This window comes from Bacillus rossius, chromosome 2 (genome assembly GCF_032445375.1).
Source record: "Bacillus rossius redtenbacheri isolate Brsri chromosome 2, Brsri_v3, whole genome shotgun sequence".
In the NCBI taxonomy this organism is placed as follows: Eukaryota; Metazoa; Arthropoda; class Insecta; order Phasmatodea; family Bacillidae; genus Bacillus; species Bacillus rossius.
In genome coordinates, this window is record NC_086331.1 from 35,415,564 (window position 1) to 35,428,893 (window position 13,330).

General features: G+C 38.0%; 1 protein-coding gene across 1 annotated transcript in view; it reads left to right on the plus strand.

Moving 5' to 3' along the window:
• LOC134529237 (glucose-6-phosphate exchanger SLC37A2) overlaps positions 1-13,330 on the plus strand; it is a 79,138-nt gene that overhangs the window by 26,497 nt on the left and 39,311 nt on the right. The gene's annotated exons all lie outside the window — the stretch shown is intronic.

Below are 13,330 nucleotides of genomic sequence, written 5' to 3' on the forward strand. Positions count from 1 at the left end.
GTAATAACATAAGAATTGATACTCGAGGATGATGACTTATATGTCAAAATGGTTATAATTTTTACTTGTGCTGGCAGATTTGTGAAGTTTTATAGTAGGCCATTGTAGGGCCAAAGTTGTATGTGAAGAATTTTGTTTTATTTCTTTATAAATCAAACTATTGGCGTAGCTGAAAAATCATTCTTTAAATTTTTTTAACTAATTCCTCCCACAATGCATCTAGTTTTACGTAGTCATTTTGTATTTATTGTTAATGTTGTGAAATGTGTTAACCCAACATTTATTTTATGCCAGTGATCTACTAGTGTTGTTTAGTATCATTAAATAGTTTGAAATAATCAATATTGTACAGATTAGTTACCCAAAAACATATTACAAATTGAAGTAATATCAGCAATAAAAAAATTACTCTTAGGAGAAAACATGATTTGGCCCACAGTTGCTGAATAAGTATCATGAACAGGCCTTACAAACGTAACAGAAAATTTTATTGTGTATAAATTAATGTTTTAAAACTTCTTTAATGAATTGCTGCTTTCTAATAAACATGCCAAAAATACATATTTAGTTGTTCTGCTTCTAATTTTTAAAGTATAAATTATTTAGTGTACCATATAGGATAGATATAATGCAACTCTCAATTAACTGTAACCATTTTTTTTTTTTTTTTACATTTTGAATTAATGAAACACTGGTGTTAATTTAGGAGGAATAACATAATGTTCAACATAATAGACAAAAGAACAGTGAGGTTATTTACTATATGAGATTGAAAAATGTGCTTTCGTATTATTTTTACTGGCATTTATTTTTCCACTTAGATTAATTAATGACAGGATTCAAAACATGCTTAAACTATCAGAACATGAACTAAACATGAATGAAAAAACATGAACTATCAAAACATGTTGCTCTTGAGAATACTGGCACGATGAACAGGAATCATCACAGAGCTATTTTTGATGTAGGTTATGCCATATATTTTGTAGCCATAATTAAAAAGGTGAAAGTAGAGTTTGTGTCACACTGCTATGCACAGAGGTTGAAGGTGCCGGGACTACATACCAAGATTATAGTTGACTTTAAATTACCTACTTCCATACCGACTTGGCACATTCACAATATGAATATATGTTAGTAATCATTGCCACCATGGATGACCATGACATTAAAATATAGTTCACTCTTTGTAATAGAGTGGAAGACTATACAAACTGTGCTTGTATTTATACATGTAGAGGAAACCTGTAATATAAAACTATATTCCATAGTTGAAACAAATGAACACATCTTGTCAACTTTGTGACAAGCTGTCAAGCTGATACTTCTCAAAGATGTCCCGTAATCACTGAGCACATGGCAGGGTGTTAGTTTATTAATTATTAAGAAGAGTTTTTGTGATTATTTTAGTTTCATAGCAAGCTACATACTTAAAATGTTTTAGCGTTCTCAGACACAAAATGGCTTTGAAACAGCAAAAAGTATGCTCTTGGAATTGTTTCACTTGTGGCTATCACAGTAGTCAGCAGGCATATTGTGACATCAACCGGGCCTGCGCCCCAGAAGCCTGGTCAGCCTCCGCCACCTTTCCCCTCACCCCCCGTCACACTTCCCGTACTGGCAGCCGCTCCGTCACGAGTACGTAGTCGTGTGTGTGTGTTTGAATAGCACGCCACGAACTACCTCAAGAGGGTGCTGTAGCGGCAGTGCGACATCCCCCTAAATTTGTAATAATTATATTGTATAGCTTTTTATTTTTTCCCCATTCATTTGAAGGCTTCCATGAGCTTCATAGGAAAGTGTCAACAGGTGAAGTTCTTTCACGAGAACCTTCAACCGCGTGTAACACAATCCTTAAAAATTAATAAAATAATTTGAGCTGAGTAAACTGTGTTCAAAAGGGTATTCCAATTAATTATAGCCAAGAATAGATGCAAAGGTTAAATTAGCAAGTATTCAAATTAACTCATTTCGTTTAATCCAGGGCAAAAGCCTCATGTAAATCCTCATACAATTACACCATTCTTTCACATATAAATTAATACTGATTAATTAGCAACAAAAGCAGTAGTACAAATGTCACGGCAAAATACGTGAACGTAATTTTATGTTTCAAATACGTTAGTATTTACTTTAGACAAATAGTATTGGATAGTGTTGGGTAATAAAGAATACTTTATAGTTAAATTAACACACAGCGACCAAGAATGTCGTTAGCACAGACTAATGCCTCATTAGACAGTACAAAACCCGTAAATGGACATGCAGGCGACCGCGGCCTAACCTACACTAGGCAGTATAAAACTTACTTTAAAGCATGACATCAAAAGAAAATCCAACAAATGTAACAAATTAACACATTACATACATCACGTAAAAGCGAAAGACAAGTCCTAATGAAGAGTGAAGACATGACGGGGAGAAACGTCAGACTAACTACACATAGCAAAGAGAGCAATTAATCAAAGAAAAAGGAATAGGGTAAAAATGCCAAATGGAATTTAGACGGTGACGGCCGAATAAACAATTTAGCGTTTAGCTATGGCCAGTTACCAATTACATGACTGTAAGGATCACCACCTTACAAACACTTACGTGCATTCTCCCCGCTGTCACACTCTCTCTAAATCAACTATCTGACCTACATGCTTAAATCAGCGCATAACCAGCACCGACTGGTTATCACGACCAATCTACCTGAGTGCTAACGAACAAGAAGAGCCTTCAAGGCAATACACGCAGTTTTAAGTAAAACAGAGGGCGCCACGCGCATGCGCGGACACCTCAAGAGGGGAAGTCAAGCACAGCACAAGACGCAGGGAGGGGGGGAAAAGGAGGAAGGGAAGGAGTGCCAAAGCCCGCCGCGCGGCGCGAAGTTCAATCACAGCGCACCGACCACTTCACATTTGTGTTGCCACTGACGGGCGGGAGGGTTTTTGTTTTGTTTAGAATATGAGTTTTAGTATGTAAGTTAAAGACGTTGCCGGGCGGACCCGAGCGGACCCGAACACGAACGAAGTTGACATGTGTACATAATTTAATTTATTAATAACTCTAGGTTAAAAAGTAATAGAGCCGTGGGAGAACGTGTATTAATTTTAAGAGTGTTTTTTTATTTCTTAATATAAGATTACAAGGCACTTAATCAGAAAGGCGTAATGGTAAATTGAGAAGGCGGGAAGGCGCCATGTTGCTTCGAGGGAGCCCGGCGCTCAGCCAGTTTTACGCCACCAACGACCGAGGTAAGACGCTGCCTTCCACACCTGGGGGCTTAACTCTTTGTTCACTGACTATTAATTCTGTTTTCTGCTTAATTCTTTCAAATCTCTTTCACGTATCCCCGGGGCCTGCCTCGGTCAGGGGACTGTTTAACATAATCATTTTTCAACTCTTAACGAGTCTTTTCACGTTCTAAGTAATCGCTTGTGCAGGCCACGTGCGTGGGCCTTATTCCCGTGTTCCGATTAGGTGCCTGGGATCTTGGAAACGCACCTCTTGAGACAGTGTATGGGAGTACGCGCATGTATTAAACGTATTAATTCTAATTGTCTCCTTGTATTTTTTTGCACCGACCACGTGGCGACCTATACCTCGTGAGCAGGCGTGTGGGACGCCTGGAGAGCCAACTATTACGTGTTATACCATAAGCGTGCCCGACGCTGAGAGCGGGTCAGGTCTGAGTGTACTACGTGAGTTAACCGAGGGTCTAGTCTTGCCTCACACGGGCGACGTCACGCCCTGAGACGGATGATAGCCGGGTCCACGTGCCCTTCCACGTGGTGGCGCCCATTACCAAACACAGTAGCGACCCTCTCGAAACCCGAACCACGACAATTGATTGGTTGTTATCTTGCCTCTTTTGACTCCAACCTTTAGTAACCTCCTGTGTTGTAGTTGTTCTAAACTGTCCTGATAACATGATAAAGTGCATTACTGGCAATTTGGAAACATGTGGGCTATAAATCACATAAGATGCCTGCCTCTTTTTAGGATTAAATGAGTGCTGCGAATGTTGTTATTGGATACTTCTCTTAAGTCTTAAGCAATATTTTACCTCTCAGCTTGAAGCTATGATAGTAATTCACCTGCCTAGCTATTTGTGGCTGCAATGAACGGTACTTTGATCCAGGCCCCAGTAGACTAGAGGTCTACAGCTAAATTAGGTGGAGGTAATGTCAGTCAGGAGATAGTAAGCCCTGGAATGGAAGTTTGTAGTGAAAACTTAATAATTCAAAGGCTAGTCACAGCTGACATAATAAATGTACCAAGTGTTCACTTGAACATTGCATTATACTTACAGGGATGGTGAGTTATTTTATCACGAACTAACTTTGTATAGAAAACTAATCTTTTAGACTCTTCTTTACAATGCTAGGCATTACCATAACAGACTTGTCATAGAAAAAAAAATAGCAGTTAGTGATACAAGCAGAAGTTACGAATCGTCTATTGCCTACCTTTTGGGAAGTAAAAGGATAGGTACTCTAGTAGTGTTGTAATGTTAGAATGTTTCTCTTTTGATTTTTTAAGTTATGCATAACACATTTTAACAAAATCATGCAGCTGATGTTAAAACATAGATCCCCAGCTTTGTTTTAAATGTTTCAAATCCTAAAACACTGCAAGTTTTCCCAACCCAGTGTCCATGATGTCTTGATTCAATTTACATATGTGTAGCATAATAATGCTTGAATCTTAATATGGCCTTACTGGAAGAAATTTAGTAGATTTTGGTTGGCTAAACTAAGAAAGGAGACCACACGGCTCTTCTACACATGTGAACTTCGTACCTACCTTGTGGGAAGGATATTTATATGATGTATGTGTCATAACAAGGAGTCTATAGAAGTTAGTTTTAAAACAAAAATTGTTTCTCATAAAACAACAAAATTGGTTTGGTTCTATCACTCCTAGAAGTTAGGTGCAGTGATCTGGAAACACTCAATGTAATGGTAATGGTAGTTGTAATAGTGTCTGCACACCAGTACTTAAAGTTTGTGCAACTGTTCTTGTTAATTCTGAGTGAGGTAGATAGTGTATATACATTTACATATATTTTATTATGAACTAGTGAGTACCAGCATGCATTGCAATGCCACTCAAACTTTGAATGTTGACATGTAATTCTCACACACAATATTTGTTGCACCAAACAATGTCATTTCGAAACATGAATTGTACTTGCATATGTTTGCCAGAAAAATGTTTCAATTGGCGTGTGTCAAGATACCAATGTTGGTAATGGTTCGAGTGGCGAATGTGATTGTCAATTTCATTTTTTCACCTGCGTAGCACATTCCTGGTGTTTCATTCTAAGATTTGAGGGCACTGCAACACATGCATAATTGATCCATTTTTCGAATAACCACACTTGGATGAAGACTGTAATCATTATTAGCATCATAATGGAATGCACCAAGATGTAAATCAGCGTGCAGTGATCATCTGGATTGAGCAGTGTGTTCTTGAATGGTATCCAGTCTTACTTCCAATTGCGAGAATGTTTCAGACAAACAAGCTTGAGTATTGCATGCTCAAGCAGTTTCCAGTCTTACTCCCCATTTCTCGTCTATTTCAGATGAATGGGTTTGAGCAGTGCATACTCAAATGGTTTCCAGTCATGCTTCCCATCGTTCCTTTCTTTCTGAAGCTCGTGATGCCTTTTTTTTTCGTGCTTGTGGTGTAGATTGACCAATTGCTTGCCATTTGGATGGCATAATTGAGTTGACAGCGAAAGTAATGCTTTGTGATGACTATTACAAATTCACTTGGAAAAAGAAGATAAAATGTGTGTGATATCTATTATCTAATGTCGTCTGGAAATTGGAAATACACAATCAACACCACATATGTAACACACAAACTGAAATGTCGCTGATTGTATATGATTCTATTCAATTCTGTCATGCATACAGAAAACACACAAACTGTTGCTAAACTATTTGAAATACACACTGATGACAGCTGTCGTGTCCATTCTGGTCCCTAGGCCTGCTGTTGCCCATAGCCATCTGGTCCTGGCATGAGTGTAACAAAGTGCTTTGAGTGGTGCTTCGAGCGGTGAACGCAGCTGAGCGCGGCGGCTGGTGTGACGAACGACGGTGTCATCGGACCCGGACCGTGTACTGTCTCCCATGCATCTCATGAGTCCCCCTCCCCTCAGTGCGTGCGAGTCAGTGGTAGCTCGTCTCTCAACCGCGACGGACGCCTCTGAGCGCTGCTCCACGCTTTGGCGCTAGAGAGTAGTGAGTGGTTCGCCGTTTAGCAGCCAGTGCCTTAACGACATAGACAGAACTACGGACATACATAGACCGAACTAAATGGCGCCTCGAGCGGCCGACAACTCGAGGGGTTGCTGTTGTCCTGGCCCCCTGTTGTAAGCCACAAGGTGAGAACCCGTTTACTCCCCGAGTTTTAGGCTGGCCGGCGCTCTCGTCACGACAGGGAATCACTCGCAACAGGGGTCAGAGAGCCAGGTGTCGTCAACACATTTGTTGAAGTGATTCATGCACCACCTATTGGTTATGTCACAAACTGAAATGTTACTGTTTAGTTTTAATTCAATTCAGTTCTGTCATGCATGGGCCAGACCTGCCAACTCTCACGATTTTGGTGTGAGGCTCACGATTTTAAGGTCCATCTCACGCCCTCACGCCAAAATAGTGTTTCCTCACGATTTTTCAGGGCCCCAAGATTTTGTTCGTAAAAGTTACAAAACAAGTTTTACGATAGCTTACAGAAACCAGTTTCCATAAATACTCGAGTCACGTAGAGGAAGCAATTTTGCCTTTTGTAGCATGTGCCGTGCTGATTTTTCTATCTCGCATAGTGGAAGAGGAGACATTGTGAAACATGTCGCTACAAAAAAACACAACTAACACTTGAAGTGTATTGCTTCCAATAAAAAAAAAATTAATTTTGCTGTGAACAGTGATAATAGTGTTACACGAGCAGAATGTTATTTTACATCTTTTTTAGTTGCGGCCCTGCATGATCACTACACGACAGCGCTAAATTATGTTCAACTAAATTAAATCTGCAACCTATAATTTGTTGAAATAAATTTTGAAGCGGAGACCATGTGACATATGTACAGGTATGTCACTTAAATTTAAAGATTCTCATTTGTTGTTTTTTTTATATCTAACCTGTATTTATGGGCCTGAAAATTTTTATCGAGGACCTCATGATTTTTTAAATTTGAATGTTGGCAGGTCTGCATGGGTACTCATACACCGAAAACACACGAATTGCCGCTAAACTAGATGAAATACACACATCTGTTAAAAGATTCGCATGCATTTTAAAATGGTTGTACTGATTCAGAAACCTTTGCAGGCATACACACAACAACACTCATCGCAATTGGATGAATGGTATAGAAATGCATACGGGACTAATAAAGAAACATTCATGTATCTCTCTCTCTCTCTCTCTCTGTGTGTGTGTGTGTGTGTGTGTGTGTGTGTGTGTGTGTGTGCGTGCGTGCGTGCGTGGGGGGGGGGGGGGGGGGGGGGCGCCTGCGGGGTTAGGAATTTTTTTGTTAATGAATGTTTATTTTTTCAGAGATGCTAATGTAATATTGGTTTAGTACTAGCAGAAAGATTTTTTGTTTATTTTTTGATTAAATTGACTTTAAAGGAAAAATAGGATTGCTAAATTTCCCTTATTTTTAATTGAAATTTTACAATCAAACATGCTCAAAATACCTACAGTATGTTGTTTATTGTCACCAGAGTCAAAATATAAGTATAACATGGATAAATAATGAAAAATATATTTATGTTATTAGTTCAATACTTATCTGCTGACATTACAATGGGAATTAATGCTAGTGTTAAAAAATCTGAATTAAAATTACATTAAGATTCCTTTCGGTGTTCTTTTTAAACTAAGAACATTATTTGAGTAATTACTTCTGACCATGGTTATGCAGACTTTTAATTAAGAGTACTTAGTTCAAAGTTATTAGGTGTATGTTTATGTAGAATAGTACAGAACTTCTAGAGAAGCTTTATTAGATACTGAGGGAATTACAATTTTTTTTCTGCTTTAGCCTAACTATTATAAATTAAATTTGGTGCACAGTGCATATGAATGTTATGATCAAAAATTAAAATATATATTGTCAGTTGATAGTTTTTTAATATGGACCTTTAGTTGTGCCAAGGTTGTTAGTTCAAAAACTTGTATAACTGTGGATAGGCATGTAACAAATTCCATAATAAATAACATAAAAGTTATCAGATGTGAACTTTAGAAATTTGTTTGTTGGGTTTAAGATTTGCTGTTATTATGTAGAAAATGTTAGAAGTTTTTTTTACACATTTAAATGTATTTAAAGTCATATGCTCCATTTGTGTAGGTCATTTCAATTAAATTTATTGTGAACTAACATAGTATCCATTAATGATTTAATTTTTACTAGAATTCACTTTTATGATTCTACATTTGTTATCTTTATTAAGGTTTGTAAAGGGATATCTTTTGTAATTTTATCTTTCAAAAGTTAGTTGCAATTTAAGATTCACATATGAGAAGTAACGTAAGGTCATGTGAGTAATTTTAAATTCTATGAAAAGTTAAAAAATATTAAATAGTTACATATTTTAAGAAAAAAATATTCTACCTAATTAATGGTTAATGTAAGAAAATTCAAATGTAAATTTGGAAATAATTATTATCTTTTATCTCATTATACCAACCACACACTACCATTCCATTTCATTCTTAACGTTTTCAGCTGGCATTATTGTTTAACCTAGAAATAAACAGATGACATAGAACATGGCATCAAACAATTGATGAATAGCTCGTTTAAGAGTACTTTAAGCTTCCATGCTTGATGTTTTAATCTGCTGTAAGCGTAGACTTGACCGTACTCTTAAATGTGTCCTTTCGTTTTGTTACTCTGAATATTTTGTGTGATAATATTGTGTTTTAAAATTTTTTTTTAAACATTATAGCCAATTTAGTGAAAAGTTCATTATGTGTCTGTTTATGTTGCTATTCATGAGTGCAATATTGTTTTTTTGATGCTGTGTGGGGAAACCTTAGTTGGCATGGAAGGCAAAGCTTGCACCACATATGATAGGTAGATCTGTGATTACTGCTCAATCAACAAAAATTTTAAATTATGACGCAGTAAGAATAAAAATGATTGATCATGACTGATCTTTTCATAACAATGTTAATTTTCGGTGTTGGAACATGCATGATTTTTATGTTTTCTTTTATTTCTTATAGGCCTACCATTTTTGATGATTTATTTCAGTTTGTTTGAAATATTTTTGTGTATCTATGTAAATGTTACTAACAAAATAATTTTTTTGTCTTGTGCCTCAGTGCAGAAAAACTGTCTCCCACTTTTTACATTCATAAAAATGGCACAAATTAGTAGGTGAAAAGGTAGGTCCTGGTGCACCGGGTTCCAGGGCGTAATTAAGGATTCGTCCGCCATCTTGGATGATGCCATCGCCACCTCCTTGGACCCACCATTTTGTATTTTCTAGAACTTTCCTCTATATTGGAACACCGTTGCACATTTCATTATAGCCGCCATCTTGGATGTGAAAAACAACGTTTTGAAAATTCTGTTATTTTCAAATTAGATTGCAACATCAGCCACCATCTTGTTTTGGTCTGCTGGTGGCCCGCCATCTTAATACTGAATCTTGAAGGCGGTAGTGCTAGTGGTATTTATTTTCCATACAAAAAACGTGTAGTGAAGTGGCCGAGCCCCAAACCAGGGGACACAAACATGTTGTGGTTGACAGACAGAGATCTTAACCACTAGGCTAGTAGGTTAGTTGGAGAATGAAGAAATAAATAAGGAACATATGCTCTTAAAGTATGTCATAAAGTACTAGTCATGCACAGCAGGGAGCGCTAAATTTAATCCCAGCCCAGGATACCAGAGCGCGCCACAGTCGGCCATATTGAATGGTTGTGTCGTCTGCTAGAGTGCGTCACATTCAAAGTTCAAAAACAGAGGGCACTACGATCTTTAGTGCTGCTAGGAAGTACCATATTGAATGTGCTTTTCGTCAGCTAAGACTCGTTCCCATACATGCACAGAGCGCACAAGCAATGCATCACATCCCCCGCCACCCTGAATTAAAAATGATGCTATCATGGATGGAGAGGCATAGTGCATCCAATAAAATTATACATAATCTTATATAGTGATAGGTATAGAAATACTCTTTCATATAGTTTTGAATATATAAGCATAGTATGCTTAGAAGTAGCATAGTATATTTATTAAAAAATAAAATATTAATAATCTTGTTAGTTTGAATGTATGTCCTTTTTTCTGTTTTTTATACCATACTGTATGCAAGAAAAATACATTGTAAATGTAGGTATCACTATAGAGGCAATGACATAGGTAATTCTTACATCCTACCATTTGTTATAGTACTTGTATTAAAGGTTTAGTAGAAAAGAATGATGTATTATGAAACAAAAACACATCATTATTTAAACGTATAGATTAAAAAATTTATTAATTTCATATACCTAAAGACCCACAAAGGCCACAGTAATCAGCTGAGACTAGTTATCGGCAGAGAATTGTAATCATCGCAGCATAGATGGTTTTGCTCGGCAGAGAGAGACTGTTTTTGTTGATGTGCTGTTGTGTAGCCAGTGGGAGCACCAACCAGGAGACGAGCGCTCAGTACCAACGATCACAGATTAGACTGAAAAATAAGAAAAAAAACTTAATTAAAGCTTCCTTTCACAACAGATTTGTAGGTTAGGGGGAAGGGGATCCATTAAGCACAGAATGAAATGGACATAGGAGAGGGGTGAGGAGGTGACTTCGTAGGATGTCATCTTGCGGCTTCGGATGACTTCACAGCCAGATGTCAGTCATGCAGCTATCAGGAATGCATCACATAGGGAGCGATACTGGAAGCCAGCAGCCCCACTCAGCTGCCACCTTAGGTTGTAGCAGTTACATCCTCACACTAAAAAAATCTTTTTCATTATAACATAGTTCAGAGGATTCTCTCCCCCCACTCTTTGCGGTTGGGGACCGGCTATATCAAACTCTGAATGAGGTACAGGCTGCAGTAGGGCACTATACAGAATGCCAAACAAAAGAACTAAAGTATTTACACCTTTCAACAAAAAACAAAAAGAATAAATGGATACGACAACAATGTAAATAAATGAGATCCAACAGTGAAAACCAAAAAAAAAAAACATAGTCAACAAACAAAAATCAGATACATATATGTAACTATATACAAGCAAGAAAAATATATAAAAAATCTCAAAAAAGGTAATAAATGAAATAATTAAATGAAAATAAAACAAAAATATAAACACATAAAATCAGAACAATGAAACAAAGTACTAGCAGCGAAATCAAAAACACTTAAGAAGACAAAACCATATACAATGAAATAAAACGAAAGTGTTAATTAACAAAAATCAGGATCAAGAAAAATGACAGAAAGCATAAATACTTAAACGTATTTGCAACAGTAATGAACCATTACTCATCATCAGAAACGTAGCCATGTGGAAGCGTATGGATGCCATCGTCACAGACCTGTCGCTTATCATCTTCCCACGTTAAGGCATGCTTGTTGCTATACTCAATATACCATATGTGCTGCCTCGAGCGGATGGCTCTAACCCCAACCCGCTGTGCGTGGTGAGCCTGCTATGCATCCAGGTAGTTGCTAAATACAATACGGTTTTTAACGATACAGTGCTGGATGCCCTTCGCCTTCTTCTCAACCTCATCACCACACTGGTTGGCATACAACTTAGCTCTCAGGCTGACAGTTTCGCTCATGACCTGACCCCACACTCGTCTTTGAATTTGCCAACAACTTTCTTGTTGGTGAGGGAGAAACATGGGTGGCTGGAGGGGTAGCAGCTGGTATGAAACTCTGCCATGAATGCTGGATGGGCTTTGAGGTCCAAATAGAAGTCGGCAGTATGGATCTTGTAAATGAAACTATCGGTATCCATATAGGCATATTCTGCATACTGTCATGCGGATACTCCACATCACATTCTAAAATGTAGCCTGTGGGAAAATCTTTGGCTATGGATATAACATCAATATCTGTATCAGGCCGTTTGAAACAGCAGATAGGTGACAGCAGTGATATTGCCCAGCCATACAAATTATAGGCATCTACGCTACGTACTCCAAGAAAGTAGATGGCTTTGATGTATCATAGGTCTCAGGAATGTATGTGGTGTTAGTTGTACAATGCCGCTTGACTCATTGTGCTACACCGCCCTGAATACCTGCCTCCACAAACATGTACATGTCATAATCAGTTAACAGTTCAAACTTTACCCCCGTAGTATGGAGCATAGCATCAAGCACAAAACCAGGACATGAGACGTAATGCAAGGGGTCTAGTTGATACGTGTTCAAACACAGACTGCATAAATTCTCGAAAATGTCTACCAGAATACGAACATCAGTCTTCAGGTACAAGTCAGCATACTCACCTAAAGTGGTGCACTAAAACTTGTCCCAGACCTTATTAGCATGGTCGTAGTCTGCCTTGGAAATCTCAGTATCTGTGAGAACATTATAGAAAATGTCAATGGAAAGAAGGCTAGTTTCATACAGTCTACTCTACTAACTGAATCAATGTAATTGTAGGGGAAGACACCCTTGCGGGTAACCGACCTCATCAGGCATGACAAATGCTGCAATGCTAACACATCTGTCTGCAAGCAAAAACTCGGCGAGAGAGGCAAGACCATGGCTTATGAAGCGGAATGTGTCTCCAAATTATGCATCAAAATTATTACCCAACTGCTTGGAAAATGTAATAAGTTTATCCTCAGAGTTAAGGATGATAAATATTGACTTGGTGTCATACCCCAGTTTCCTAATAATAAAGTTCTGGTCTTGTGCCATCTTGGATGGAGAGGCATGGTGTTCTAAGGTTCTAGAAAATACAAAATAGTGGGTCCAAGGTGATGGCGATGATGTCATCCAAGATGGTGGATGAATCCCTGAATCTCTCTCTGGGACCTGGTGCACCAAGGAAAAATCTTTAAAATGTACAGATTTAGAGTAAGTAAAGTATTACTTGTTTGAGATAAAATCTTTGAAAATTTTTTTAACATTTCACTTGACAGTGAGGTACTGATTTGTCACCACTGTTGTGAATTAACTATAACGAAAATTTTGTACAAAAAAATGTCACGGTTTGGTTTTCAGAGGGTCTTTACGGTAATGATAGATAGTGGGCGCCACCACGTGGAAGGGCACGTGGACCCGGCTGAGATCCGTCTCAGGGTGTGACGTCGCCCGTGTGAGGCAAGACTAGACCCTCGGTTA